Below are 14,419 nucleotides of genomic sequence, written 5' to 3'. Positions count from 1 at the left end.
GATTTCTCCGGTTTTGGAACATTTCCAAGACTGGGAAAAATTGATAGTTGTAATTTCAAAATGAGCATAGGAAGATAATCTGGTTTGTGGCATATTAATGATTTTGGTTGATGATGCTGTCCAAGAAGAACTTCTGTCCACAAATTGAAAAGAGCGTTCAGTATATAGATATATATTCTTTATTTTGTGACTATTTGGTATTGATAAATGTCTAGATTTTACTTACAGTAAATGAACATTTTCTTTAAAAAAGTTTTTAGGTTGAGGTATAATTTATATATTACATTATATTAGCTTTAAGTGTGCAATGTTAATTATTTGACATGTATATTGAGAAAGTAATCACCACAATAAATCTAGTTAAAATCTGTCCCCATATATAGTTCCAGAATTTTTGTTCATGTGATGAGGACTTTTAAGGTTTACTTTCTTAGCAACTTTCAAATATGCAATACAGAATTATTAACGATAGTTGCCATGCTGTACATTATATTCTCATGAGCAATTTGTTTTATAACTAGAAGGTTGTTCTGACTCCCTTTACTCATTTTGCTCACCCCCACTTCTGGCTACCACCAATCTGTTCTTTGTATCTATGAGCTTTCTTTTTTAAAATTCCATATATAAAAAAAATAAAAAATAAAAAAAATAAAATTCCATATATAAGAGAGATTATATGATATTTGTCTTTTTCTGACTTATTTCACTTAGCATAATGCCTTCTAGGCCCATCCATGTTATCACAAATGGCAAGATTTAATTTTTAATGGCTGCATAATATTCTGTTTTATATATGTGTGTATGTGTGTGTACATACACACACACTTTTATTCATTCATCTATTGATAGACATCCAGGTTGTTTCCAAATCTTGGCTATTGTAAATAATGGCAGAGTGAACATGGGAGTACATATATGTTTTTGAATTACTGTTTTTTTTTTTGGGGGGGGATAAGTACCCAGAAGTGGAATTTTTGGATTACTTGGTAATTTTATTTTTAATTTTTTTAGGGACCTCCATACTGTTTTCTACAGTGGCTGCACCAATTTTCGTTCCCATCAGCACTGCATGAGAATTCCCTTTTCTCCACATCCTCACCAACACTTGTTTCCTATCTTTTTAAAAAAATAATGTGCAGTCCTTAATTCCTATCACTTACTTAACCCATCCTCTCAAGCCCCTGCACTCATTGTGATTTTCATTTGCATTTCTCTGCAGATTAGTGACAGTTGAGTATTTTTGCATATGCCTGTTGGCCATCTGTATGTCTTCTTTGGAAAAATATCTATTCACATTAAAAAAAAAAGATTTTATTTATTTATTCATGAGAGACACAGAGAGAGGCAGAGATATAGGCAGAGGGAGAAGTAGGTTCCACACGGGAGTAGGGGTGGGGAACCTGATGTGGGACTGACTCCTAAGACCCCAGGATCATGCCCTGAGGGAAAGGCAGATGCTCAATGGCTGAGCCACCCAGGCGTCTCCTTCTTCCCAATTTTTAATTGGATTTTTTGTTGTTGTTATTGAATGGTATGAGTTCTTTATATATTTTGGATATAAACCTCTTATTAGATCCCACATGATTTCCAAATATTTTCTCCCATTCAGTAGGTTGGATTTTCATTTTATTGATAATTTCTTTTGCTGTGCAGAAGGTTTTTAGTTGGACACAGTCCCACTTGTTTGTGCTTTTGTTGCCTTTGCTTTTGAGGCTGGATCCAAAATATCATTGCCAAGACCCATGTCAAGGAACGTACTACCAATGTTTCCTTGTAGGAGTTTTTATGGTTTCAGATTTTACAGTACTACCAATGTTTCCTTGTAGGAGTTTTTATGGTTTCAGATTTTACATTCAAGTCTTTAATCCATTTTGAGTTCATTTTTGGGTATGGTGTAAGATAGAAGTCTATTTTTTTAATTTTTTTTGTATATGTGGCTGTCTAGTTTTTCTTTTTTTTTTTTTTTTAATTTTTATTTATTTATGATAGTCACAGAGAGAGAGAGAGAGAGGCAGAGACACAGGCAGAGGGAGAAGCAGGCTCCATGCACCGGGAGCCCGACGTGGGATTCGATCCCGGGTCTCCAGGATCGCGCCCTGGGCCAAAGGCAGGCGCCAAACCGCTGCGCCACCCAGGGATCCCGGCTGTCTAGTTTTTCCAACACCATTTATTGAAGAGACTATCCTTTCCCCATTGTATATTCTTGGTTTCTTCATCATAAATTAATTGACTGTATGCATGGATTTATTTCTGGGCTCCTGATGTCTTTAGTAATCGAGAGAATGTCCTCTGGTTGTCAGAGTAAAAGTTACACTTTGACAGAGCATACCTAATGGCTAGTTTCTATGGAATATTTTAGTTAATTTTGAATGACTGTATATAGTACACATAGTCAAATTGTATACATTTTAATCTGCAGAGTAACAGCAGACCATTTTTTTTGCCCTTTCTTTAGCTTTATATAAAATATATACTTCTAGCATAATATTTTGAATCCACTTTGGGAATAATTTTATACAATGGTATATAGATATTGGTAATGGTAGGGAGAGAGGGAAGAATGGTTAAAAAAGCAATGTGCAATAGGCAGACATCTCGTGAGGTAGCTTCCTAGAGTCCCACATTTGCCCCTTCTCTAGAACTGATTTGTCCTGAGTCTGGTTCTCTGGTGGCCATGTTTCTAATATGTTAGTCTTATAATAACAAATGCTATTTATCATAGTTGATTGTGCCTGAGGAGGACATTTGACCTAAATTGTGTCCAAAGCACACTTTCTCCTAGGAATTAAAATGAGTGGGAGGAAAATACTAACTGGAAGTCACAGGAGGTAAAGTCAGATAAAGGAAATTCTGTAGTAAGAGGGTCAGTCAAGTCCCACTGCTGAGGTCACTGGAGTTGATCTTGTCCTTCCCCATTTTTGACTTTTACTTGGAGTTCATGAGCTACCCTGGTTACTTTCAGTAGCTTTGTTTTTTGCTTAAACCTAACCAGAGTTGGTTCTTCTGCTTATAACCAAAAGTACAACTAATCTAGCAGGTTGGAAGGAGGCAAACTAGTATGAATTTTAAAAGCAGGTAAAATGCAAACAATTCCTTCTCAGTGATTTATGTAACTAAAATAATATAAAAACAACTCATTTTCAGTTATTATTTTGGTATACTCTCATCGCTTCCCTAATTCATGTATGTTGTTTTCCATAGGCAGTGTTTCTATGATTTAAAATTCAGGATCTGTAATCTGATCCTGAACCTGCCTTCTATTTTCTCACTGCCATGAAATTGTAAGGGTCCAGAGAAAGAACCACGAGTGACTTAGCTTAAAGTAACAGGTGATAACCAAAGTAGTAATGGGGGAACACAACAGCCAACTTTATTGGATTTAACCTGTGACCTATGCAATTTCCTAAATCCAGGGTAGGAATTATATGGCATTTATAATGGTACATGGAAGACACTCTTCAGTATTGCTACCATTGATTAGTGATTTCCACTCATCACATTACATAAAGAAAGTTTTGAAAGCATATGTGGAAATCCTACCAGAAGCCTAACAAAAAAATCAAATTTCTTCACAAAATCATTGTTACAATTTTAGAACTGAAAGAGACCAAGATGATCATGAGCATAGGCTTCTATTCTAGAGCTAAGACTACTGAGGAAAACAAAGGCTCAAAGATCTGCCTATAATCACTGAGGCAGTGAATCCTTGAGTCCCAGACTAGTAAACTTCTCACCACACATGGTAATAAGACACTCCTTCCTGAGCATTTCTACACTCTGTTGTGTCCTAGTGTCTTTCAGCCTCCCAATAGTGTCTTGCTTCTGGTACATTCTCAATTAACATTTGATACCAGGGAAGTCTTCATGGATTTTATGCATATGAGAAGGTGAACATTGGGCTTTTAAGAGTTGGTTGGGAATTGGTTAGGTAAAGAAGGGATACAGGGCATACCAGGTAGAGTCAAAGACTTGAGAGAGGACAAAATAGGGTGTAGGGTAGTAATGGACAGTGAGGAGACCAGCCTGATTGGATTGAAGGGTGTGTAGCTAGAAGTAGAATGAGCTCCTACTCATTCCTCAGGTTGTCTCACATACAACCTCATCAGTAATGCCTATCTGATAGAATTAACCAAGGCTCTCCGCAATGATCCTGTTGTATTTGGTATGTGAGTGGGGGCAATCATCACATTATATAGTGAGTACTTATTTATGTTTGCAGCCTAAGGGCATGACTTAACACTTAAGTCATGATACATTAGACGTCTGTGTGCTGACAGTACCTTATCTGGTACCTGAATGAGGCAAGTACCTTGTGTATAGTCCCTGTAATTACTATTTCTTTTTTTTTTTTTTTTTTTTTTTTACAACTGATCCACTTTACTTACTCACATTTCCTACAAAATCCCCTTAGACATTTGTTTTTTCAACTCCTACTTTAGAAAATAAAATTGAATTCTTTGAGTCAGCCTGTGAGCCCCTTCATGAACTGACTTTTATCGTCTATTTCCTCCAGTTTAGTTAATTAGTTAATCAACTAGCCAGCTATTTATTGAGTACCTATCACATGCAATGAATCTCATCGTCTAGCCATATCAATTATTCCCCATTCTGAGCTCTTCATTTTCTCTCTTGCTAGCATTTGTTGTTGCTTTTGCCTAGGAATTATCATACTTTTCTCATTGCATTTCTGAGTCCCTGCTCTAGGTGACCTCCATTCCAAAAGCTTGTCTTAATTCCTCTCCACCATGTCCTTGTAGTTCTCCTGCAAATTTCTGCTGTAGCCATACTCCTATTGGATGTGGTTGTCCTTGTGTGTCTGCCTACCTGACTAGAACATGTGCTTCATGAGCCAGAGGCCACGTCCTTTTCTTCTTCTTCACTGATTGGCAGAAACTCTGGCATATATGGGGCCAGACTGAATGAATAAATAAAAGATGTCAATAAGGTTTTCTTGTTGGATCAGCTTGGTGATTTAATGCAAACAAACAAATGCATTTTGCCATTTCTCAGTGGCATTTGGTTTTAAAGAAATAATACTTGCTCTCTGAAACAAAGGGAAACAGCTCTGATTCAAGAGAAAGGGTTCCTTCATTTGTTCAGAGTAATTTGTAAACTGCTGGACTAGATAGATGATTTCTAAGGTCCACTTAAGATCTAATGTTTTATAAATTCATGTGTTTCATTTGAGACCTGCATAGATAACTGAATGAATATCACAGCCTGCTTAGCAATGCTAAGATCTATAAAAGGCATTAAGCCGAGCAAAAATCAAATGGAGAAAAAAAGCTAAACTCCTGAAGTTAAACAGACCAATGAATTGATGTTATTGTACATTTAAGTCTTTATCTCAATTAAATTTGAGATATGCTCCAACTCCTGGTATGAACATGGGAAAGAATTCTGTTTTCTGAGGTCTCAGGGCCAGATCTTAACATCGCAGCTTATAAGAGATCATTCTAAAAAAGATTAAAAAATTTTCAGGGTAAAAGCAAAAAGCCTTGGAAGAAGTAGCAAGTCTCTAATACATTAGCACCAAGATTCCTGCTCATGTTGTAGGTGAACTTCATACCCCTTTATGGAACACTTAAGTCATCTAGGTTACCTCTGGTCTTTTGTTTGGATTATTTCCAATTTTTTTTCATCTGTAATGTGCACCAATAATAGTTTTTCCTCAGAGGGTTGTTGTGAAAAATAAAAAGTTATAATGCTTCTTAAGTGCTTAGTACAGTGCCTGGTAAAATGAACAATAGCTATCATTATTTCTTGAGTCAACTAGATAGCTTAAAAAATAGACAATAATAATAATGTATATAGGGCAGCCCGGGTGGCTCAGTGGTTTAAGCGATGCCTTCAGCCCAGGGCCTGATCCTGGAGACCCGGGATCGAGTCCCACATTGGGCTCCCTGCATGGAGCCTGCTTCTCCCTCTGCTCTGCCTGTGTCTCTGCCTCTCTCTCTCTCTCTCTCTCTCTTTGTCTTTCATGAAAAAAAAATAAATTTTTAAAAAAATAATAATGTATTATAAATATTTGCTGAATGAATAGCCATTAACTATGGCCAGAGAACTGCACTATTGATTTTATGTACATTAATTTATTTAATCTTCACAATAATCTCATGAAACAGTTGCTGTTATTATAATTGATACTTTACAGATTGCATCTCTGAGAGACTGACTAGCTTGTCTTTTTTATATGGAAAGTTATTCTCTGAGAGGTTATCTTGGTTAGCAAAGTTGGAACTCAAGCTCAGTTCTGTTTCCAAAGCCTGTGTTGAGATATTTACTATACCATACATTGTTTGTCATTGTGGCAGGCAGAGCCTAGACCCTCAAAGAGCCATATTTGGCAAGACTTTGGTTGAAAACAAGGTCTTTGAGTTTAGTTTCAGAGAAGTTCTTCATCCCATTTAACACTATAGTAGTTAGCTTAAATTCTTAAATTCTTTTTTCTTTCTCTTTGTCCATAACCTAGTTCTGGTATAATTTATGTGTCCTAGATTCAGCCCCTAAAATAATTGATCTTGATAAATTGATGTTGTTCTGTGCATGTTCAGGCCTTGGCTTCTCTGTTGTCATTCTGATTTTCTCTCTGGTATTGATTCTGGTGTTTCACTTCTTTCATCTTTCTTGTTGAAAGATTAGGTAAACCAGAGGGATTGGGAAGGAGTTAACCAGATGAAGTATTTGTCTGGGAGGAAGTGGAAAGTGTCGTTGGGAAAAGGAGAGCCCCAGGCAGAAAAGATGTAGAGGATTTATGTAGATACTGCTTAATAGTGAGAGACGGAGTTGTTTGACTTGAAATAAAGACTTACAGACATACAGTTTTAATTTTTATGTGGTGTCAAATAGCCTCAACTCTGTGAGAGGTCACATACTCATACTCATTCAACAAATATTTGTTGAGTGTCTACCATATGTGCCAATTATTGTCCTAAGGCTACAGGAATTTATCAGTAGCAATATATGCAAAGCCACTCTTCTCCTGGAGTTCACATTCTGGTGAATGTTGATGTGGGGACAGGCAATAAACATAACAAGAAATGTTTTAAGAATTTAGCTAGATTTACATCCTTTGAAGAAAATAAAGTAGAATAATATCATCAGAGTCATTGGGCCAGGGGGAAGTGCAGCAATTATACATTGAGGCATCAAATCAGACTTCTCTGAGAATGTGTCTTGAGTGCCAAGATTGGAATGTCTAGAAGAAAACAACCTTGAAAAAATCGAGTGGTAGAGGACTCCAGAAAACCTGCCTCACATGTTCAGTAGGAGGAAAAAGGAAACTTTTTAGCAATAGTGCTCCCTTTTCCTTCTTCTAAGAGCTCCAATTCCAGGAAATAAGATGTCAGATGTTTCTGTAATCACATGTGTGATCCACATGTCTCTCAGACATTAGATTTTAACATTAATGCCCAAATCTTGCTCATTTCAAACTCCCTCTTAATTTTAGGTAATTCTAGTCTCTTGTAAAATTTCCCTTTCCTGCATATCCTTAGAGTCCTCAAGGTATATCTTCTGTGCTCCAGGGAATCTGTTCTGATCATTGTTCCCTGTCACCATTGCTAGATGAGTTGCTGTCACTGCTTTTGCCACTGGCTGAGTCATGCTTGCCTTGACAGCTCTACACCATCCTTTCCACTAACAGAGATTAATTCCGTGTCTCTTGAGTCAAATTCTTTATACCACAAATGCAGACTGGAGCCTTCCAGTAATGGTGTCTGCCTCTGCTTCACTGGCGACCCACAGTGCAGCAGTGTGCTGGCAATTAAAATGGGGAACTTTTCTTTCACTTTTGCTTGGATCTTGAAGTGTTACAGAGTTTGGTGGGCAGGTCTTTTTGGTTTTGTTCATGAAGTTTCTTTTACCCAAAGAGAGCCAATGTGGTGGCTCAGTTGGCAGAAGCTCTTATAATAGTTGTCTTCAGTGGACCTCAGAGGTTGCCAACTATCTGAATCTTTCTGTGTCTAGGGAATTCCTGCTTTATGTATCTAGGTGATAGTTCAGAGCACACTTCCCACTCTAAAATTCTAAATTGCTAGCAAGTCTGCTTTTTCAGCCTCCCTTGCAGCTAGAGTATAGATGTATGCTCTAGGCATTACTAATTCTATGCATCCTTTCCCCCACCTTCCATGTTGGTGGTTCAAGGTACAGGGTCTAATGCTCAATTGTTGCAGCTTCCTCACAAGATTAGTTTTATGCTTTGGTTTTAGACTTTTTTCTTAGCATTGTCCCCAAGCTTCCCAGATGTTCTGTGAGCTGTCAGTTTCTCTCTAAAATTTCTTTATTCTTATATTGGAGGCGGCCACTTTTGGCTGCTTGCCCACAGAGGCAAGCGAAGAGAAGGGACAAAAGAAAGGCCAACAAAAAGGAAAGACTTAATTCCTGTGCTTAAAAGAAATATTTTCTTTTCAGTTGAATATGAATAAGGAAGCACAGAGCCCTGAGTGCCACCTTCAGTCATTTTGCACTTGCAAGGAGGAGGGGGGATCAGTTTGGGATGAAGCCAATATGAGAATGGCAGAGTGAAGAAGGGGAAAGCATCTTGACGATATCCCTGAACCTTTAATTTTACTTTACCTAGAGTCTGTTTTACTTCTGATCTTGAAATTATCTGAGATAATACATTTCCTTATTGATAAGCAAGCTTAAGTTGAAATTTGTCATTGTTACTACCTTCACTAACAATAAATACAAATAATGATGCCTAAACTTTATTGAGAACTTAAATGTTCTCTTTTGTTGCAGGTACCTTTCATTCACTCAGCTAATATTCATTGAGCACTTACATGTTAACTCATTTAACTGCTGTATCACACTGTATTCAAAATGTTTACATATTTGTCTCCATATATCATTCATTCAGCCTACTTTTCACAAGCCTACCTTGTGTGTGTGAAGCATAATTCCAAATGCTGGCCATTTAGAAATAAATACTTTATACTTCTTGAATTTGGTCAGCAGTTTAGTGGAGTAAGCATTTAAATCAATAAATATTACCATGCACTTTTTATTTATTTATTTTATTAACATGTTCTTGATGCTAGGGTGGACTTCTTAACAGGGTACCTGATTAACATAAAGAAGAGAGAAACAATTTGAACTGGGGATTAAGTGTCTAGTTCTATGGTAGCCACTGTACCATAATTTCAGATATTTATTGAGCGCTTATGGTTGCTATCCTCTGAACCAAGAGATACAGTGGTCAGATCAAAACAGAATTGTTATTGGAGTGCCTGGGTGCCTTGGTCTGTTCATTCAGCGTCCAACTCTTGGTTTTTGGCTCAGGTAATGATTTCAGGATCACGAGATCGAGCCCCGAGTCAGGATCCACTCTCTCTCTCCCTAAAATAAATAAATAAAATCCTAAAAAAAAGTATCAAAACAGAATTCTTATTGCCCTCATGGTGTTTACAGTATCATTGGGAGGAGAGGCCAAACAGGCAATTACAGTACAGTGCAGTAAGCACCATAATTGGGTAAGCTGGGGGGGTGTTCACAATAAGGAAGGATGCTGAATTCATACAAAGAAGGTGTGCAAAAACAAACAAACAAACAAACACAAAGAAGGTGTGCCAACCTAGGCTGTGGGGTAGGCAGTCAGTGTGGAGTTCTTGTGGGAAGTAACTTCTAAGTTCAGATCTGAAGGATGATTAAAAGTTAGACAGGTGAAGGGAATGAGGGCAAGAAGTGTGTGTGTGAGGGGTGTTCCAGGCAGGACAGTATTTCCAAGGTCTGGAGGTGAAAAACACCATGACTGAGTCAAGTGTGTTAGGGGCAAAGTATTATGAGTATATGAGTATGTACAATTTCTCATACACCCTTGACTTTAAGGTAGGGGGATCAATCTTGCTTATTAGGGTTTTTGCATAATCTAGTAACGTGCTGATTTTTTAGAATTGAAGTATAATTAACATACCTTGTTATATTAGTTTCAGCAATATAATGATTCAGGAATTCTGTATATTACTCAGTTCTCATCAAGATACATGTACTCTTTTTTTAAAGATTTTTTTTTATTTATTCATGAGAGACACAGAGAGATTAGCAGAGACATAGGCAGAGGGAGGAGCAGGAGCATAGCTCCCTGCAGGGGAGCCTGGTGCAGGACTCGATCCCAGGAACCCAGGATCACACCCTGAGTCGAAGGCATATAGATGCTCAACCACTGAGCCACCGAGGGGTCCCAAGATACATGTACTCTTAATTCCCTTTATTTTACCCCTTCCTCACTCACCTGCCCTCTGGCAACCACTAGTTTGTTCTCTGTATTTAAAAGTCTGGGAGTTTTTTTTTTTTTTAATAATTTATTTTTTATTGGTGTTCAATTTGCCAACATACAGAATAACACCCAGTGCTCATCCCATCAAGTGCCCCCCTCAGTGCCCGTCACCCATTCACCCCCACCCCCCGCCCTCCTCCCCTTCCACCACTCCTAGTTTGTTTCCCAGAGTTAGGAGTCTTTATGTTCTGTCTAGTCTGGGAGTTTTTTGTTTCTTTCTGTCTTTGTTCCTTTGTTTCTTAAATTCCATGTGTGAGTGAAATCATATGGCATTTGTCTTTCTCTGACTTATTTCACTTAGCATTATACCCTGTAGGTTCATTCATGTTGTTTCAAATGGCAAGATCTCATTCTTTTTAATAGCTGAGTAATATTCTATTGCATATATAACACATCTTCTTTATCCATTCATCTATGGATGGACACCTGAGTTATTTCTATATTTTGGCTATTGTAAATAATGTTGCAGTGAACATAATACATATATCTTTTTGAATTAGTGTTTTTGTATTCTTTGGGTAAATATCCACTAGTGGAATGGCTGGATCATATGGTAATACTATTTTTAATTTTTTGAGAAACTTCCTTTCTACAGCCACTTTCTACAGTGGCTGCACCAGTTTGCATTCCCACCAGCAGTACACAAGGGTTCCTTTTTATTTACATCCTCACCAATACTTGTTATTTCTTGTGTTTTTGATTTTAGTTTTTGACAAGTGTAAGGGGATATCTCATTATAGTTGTGTGGGCTTTTTATTTTTGTTTTTTAATAAGGAAAGCAACCAAAGGGAGCTGAGACTGCTTTCCCCAGGAAGTTCCATGTATGTTTCCCTTCTGAGGAAATGAGAGAAGTCTAGGAGCCTGAACCTTGATTCAGGGCTTGGCTGTTGGGATTGAGTAGTAGACTGGGGATCAGGGGTGGGTGGTATCTTATGGAGATGGGATAGAAATGGCAGATGGAGCTATCTAGCTGTAAGACAGCTGTATGGAGAAAAAGAAAAAGATTTTGCTAGCTGTTCAGAATGGAAAACCTTCAGGGAAAGGATTATTGTATACAGGGAATTCTTCTGGTAGCTTTCTATGAAATTTTGTGTGAAACCCCTGTGTCACCTCTTTAAGAACTTTATAGTTAAGATCTATCATATCCTTTAAGCTTTTAGACACAAGGCTCATGTTTCTATGGCTGTAACATGATGTAGAAACTGGACTCTATGGGGCCATGGGAATGTTCTGGATTTTAGAAGGAAATGTAAGAAGAGAAACAGAAGAAGTTCACAGAGCAAATACCACAAGTATAGGGTTGAGAAAGGCTCAGGTTGGAGGAGAGGTGGTGAAGGAATACCAGGTCACAAAGGGCCTTGAAAGTGAGGTTGAGGAACTTAGAAACTTAATGTCAAAAATGGAATATGGGAAGACAGGGAAAAGAAGCCAAGATCAAATATGCATTTCAGACAGATTACTGGGTCTTTGGTGTCCAGACGAAATAAGAGAGAGGCAATACTCAAGGCAGAGAGATGATTTGCTGAGGTATGTGGCAGTTCTTAGAGGGCAAGTATTATTGCTATGATTTTTCCAGATGCAGAAGCAGAGATCAGGGAGGTGGTTGGCAATATTCAGAGAGGTTTGGGACTGTGGACAACCTGACTCCAGAATCCATGTTTTTTTTTTGTTTTTTTTTTTTAAATAGATCATGCTATCCCTGTCTACTGGTTTGTACTACTTGAAGGAAGAAACTGGGTCTTTTGGTTACCTGTTCTGGTTTTCTATTGATGAATAACTAACCATGACATTTAGTGACTTAAAACAGTAACAAAATTTGTTTTGCTTTGCAACTGTAATGGATCAGGGCTGAGTAGAGACAACTCAGTCCTGTTACTCACTAACACCTAGGGTGGTTTGAAAGCTGGGAACTGGGATCACGTGTGGGCTCGTTCATATACATGTCTGCCAGATGATGCTCACTGTTGACTAGAACTGTAGTTGGGATTGTTGGCCAGAACGTATGACTTGGGTTTTACCTGAGTCCTGTTTCTTGTTTCTTTACAATGTGGTGACTGGGTTCCAAGGGTGAGCATCCTAAGAGAGAACCACAATGAAGCTGCATCACTTTTTTTTTTTAACTAGCCTTGGAAGTCGTTGCATTCTGTTTGTTCAAAATGCCTTAGTAAGGAAAGAACTCTTCTAACTTTTACTTATATTGAGTTATTTGATCCTCCTAACAACCTTATATTATTATACCCATTTCACATATGAAAAAACCTAGTCACAATGAGTTAAGTATTTTACCCAATATAATACAGATAGTAAGGAATGGAATCACCATTGGAACCAAGACAATTTGGCTCCAGTCTGTGTTCTTAACCACTTTGCTGCATTGTCCATTGCAGTGACTAGACTATAGTCTGGACTAATGATGAATGTTTTGTATTTCGTCAAATGATGAATGTTTTGTATTTTGGGCTTCCTTCAAATGCTAGTAAGGGGCCATGGGAATGATGGCCCTTATTTGTCAAATGATGAATGTTTTGTATTTTGGGCTTCCTTCAAATGCTAGTAAGATACTTATTTTTTATTTCATTTTTAAAAGTTTATTAATTTTTTAAAAAGTAATCTCTAAACCCAATATGGGGCTTGAACTCACAATTCCAAGATCAAGAGTCACATGCTCTTCCAACTGAGCCAAATAAAGATATTTCTTAGGTGAATGAGTTCATATCCACCCTGCATCTCACATTGAATGGGAGATGTACTCCTATACAAGTGGAAAAAGAGCTCTCCTGGATTTTCAAATAAGTGATGAAAGAACCTATTCAGGGTGCCTTCTGTTTAGGAGATGCCTTAGGTACCACATTTTTTTCATATATATATATTTTTTTTATTGGAGTTCGATTTGCCAACATATAGTATAACACCCAGTGCTCATCCTGTTGGGTGTACCCCTCAGTGCCCATCACCCAGTCACCCCAACCCCCCGCCCACCTCCCTTTCCACTACCCCTTGTTTGTTTCCCAGAATTAGGTGTCTCTCATGTTCTGTCTCCCTCTCTGATTATTCCCACTCATTTTCTCTCCTTTCCCCTTTAATCCCTTTCACTATTTATTATATTCCCCATATGGGTGAAACCATATAATGATTGTCTTTCTCCAATTGATTTACTTCACTCAGCATAATACCCTCCAGTTCCATCAATGTCGAAGCAAATGGTGGGTATTCGTCCTTTCTAATGGCTGAGGAATATTCCATTATATATATAGACCACATCTTCTTTATCCATTCATCTTTTGGTGGACACCAAGGCTCCTTCCACAGTTTGGCTATTGTGGACATTGCTGCTAGAAACATCGGGGTGCAGGTGTTCCAGCATTTCACTGCATCTGTATCTTTGGAGTAAATCCCCAGCAGTGCAATTGCTGGGTCGTAGGGCAGGTCTATTTTTACCTCTTTGAGGAACCTCCACACAGTTTTCCAGAGTGGCTGCACCAGTTCACATTCGCACCAACAGTGTAAGAGGGTTCCCTTTTCTCCACACCTTCTCCAACATTTGTGGTTTCCTGCCTTGTTAATTTTCCCCATTCTCACTGGTGTGAGGTGGTATCTCATTGTGGTTTTGATTTGTATTTCCCTGATGGCAAGTGATGCGGAGCATTTTCTCATGTGCATGTTGGCCATGTCTATGTCTTCCTCTGTGAGATTTCTCTTCATGTCTTTTGCCCATTTCATGATTGGATTGTTTGTTTCTTTGGTGTTGAGTTTAATAAGTTCTTTATAGATCTTGGAAACTAGCCCTTTATCTGATACGTCATTTGCAAATATCTTCTCCCATTCTGTAGGTTGTCTTTTAGTTTTGTTGACTGTATCCTTTGCTGTGCAAAAGCTTCTTATCTTGATGAAGTCCCAATAGTTCATTTTTGCTTTTGTTTCTTTTGCCTTCATGGATGTATCTTGCAAGAAGTTACTGTGACCGAGTTCAAAAAGGGTGTTGCCTGTGTTCTCCTCTAGGATTTTGATGGATTCTTGTCTCACATTTAGATCTTTCATCCATTTTGAGTTTATCTTTGTGTATGGTGTAAGAGAATGGTCTGGTTTCATTCTTTTGCACGTGGCTGTCCAATTTTCCCAGCACCATATATTGAAGGTACT

At 38.0% G+C, this 14,419-nt stretch overlaps 1 long non-coding RNA gene across 5 annotated transcripts in view; it reads left to right on the top strand.

Annotated features, from left to right (window-relative positions):
* Positions 1-14,419, top strand: part of LOC144300420 (uncharacterized) — a 245,578-nt gene that overhangs the window by 634 nt on the left and 230,525 nt on the right. The gene's annotated exons all lie outside the window — the stretch shown is intronic.

This window comes from Canis aureus, chromosome 28, assembly GCF_053574225.1.
Source record: "Canis aureus isolate CA01 chromosome 28, VMU_Caureus_v.1.0, whole genome shotgun sequence".
Classification (NCBI taxonomy): domain Eukaryota; kingdom Metazoa; phylum Chordata; class Mammalia; order Carnivora; family Canidae; genus Canis; species Canis aureus.
This window is presented reverse-complemented; position numbering and strand designations above follow the sequence as displayed.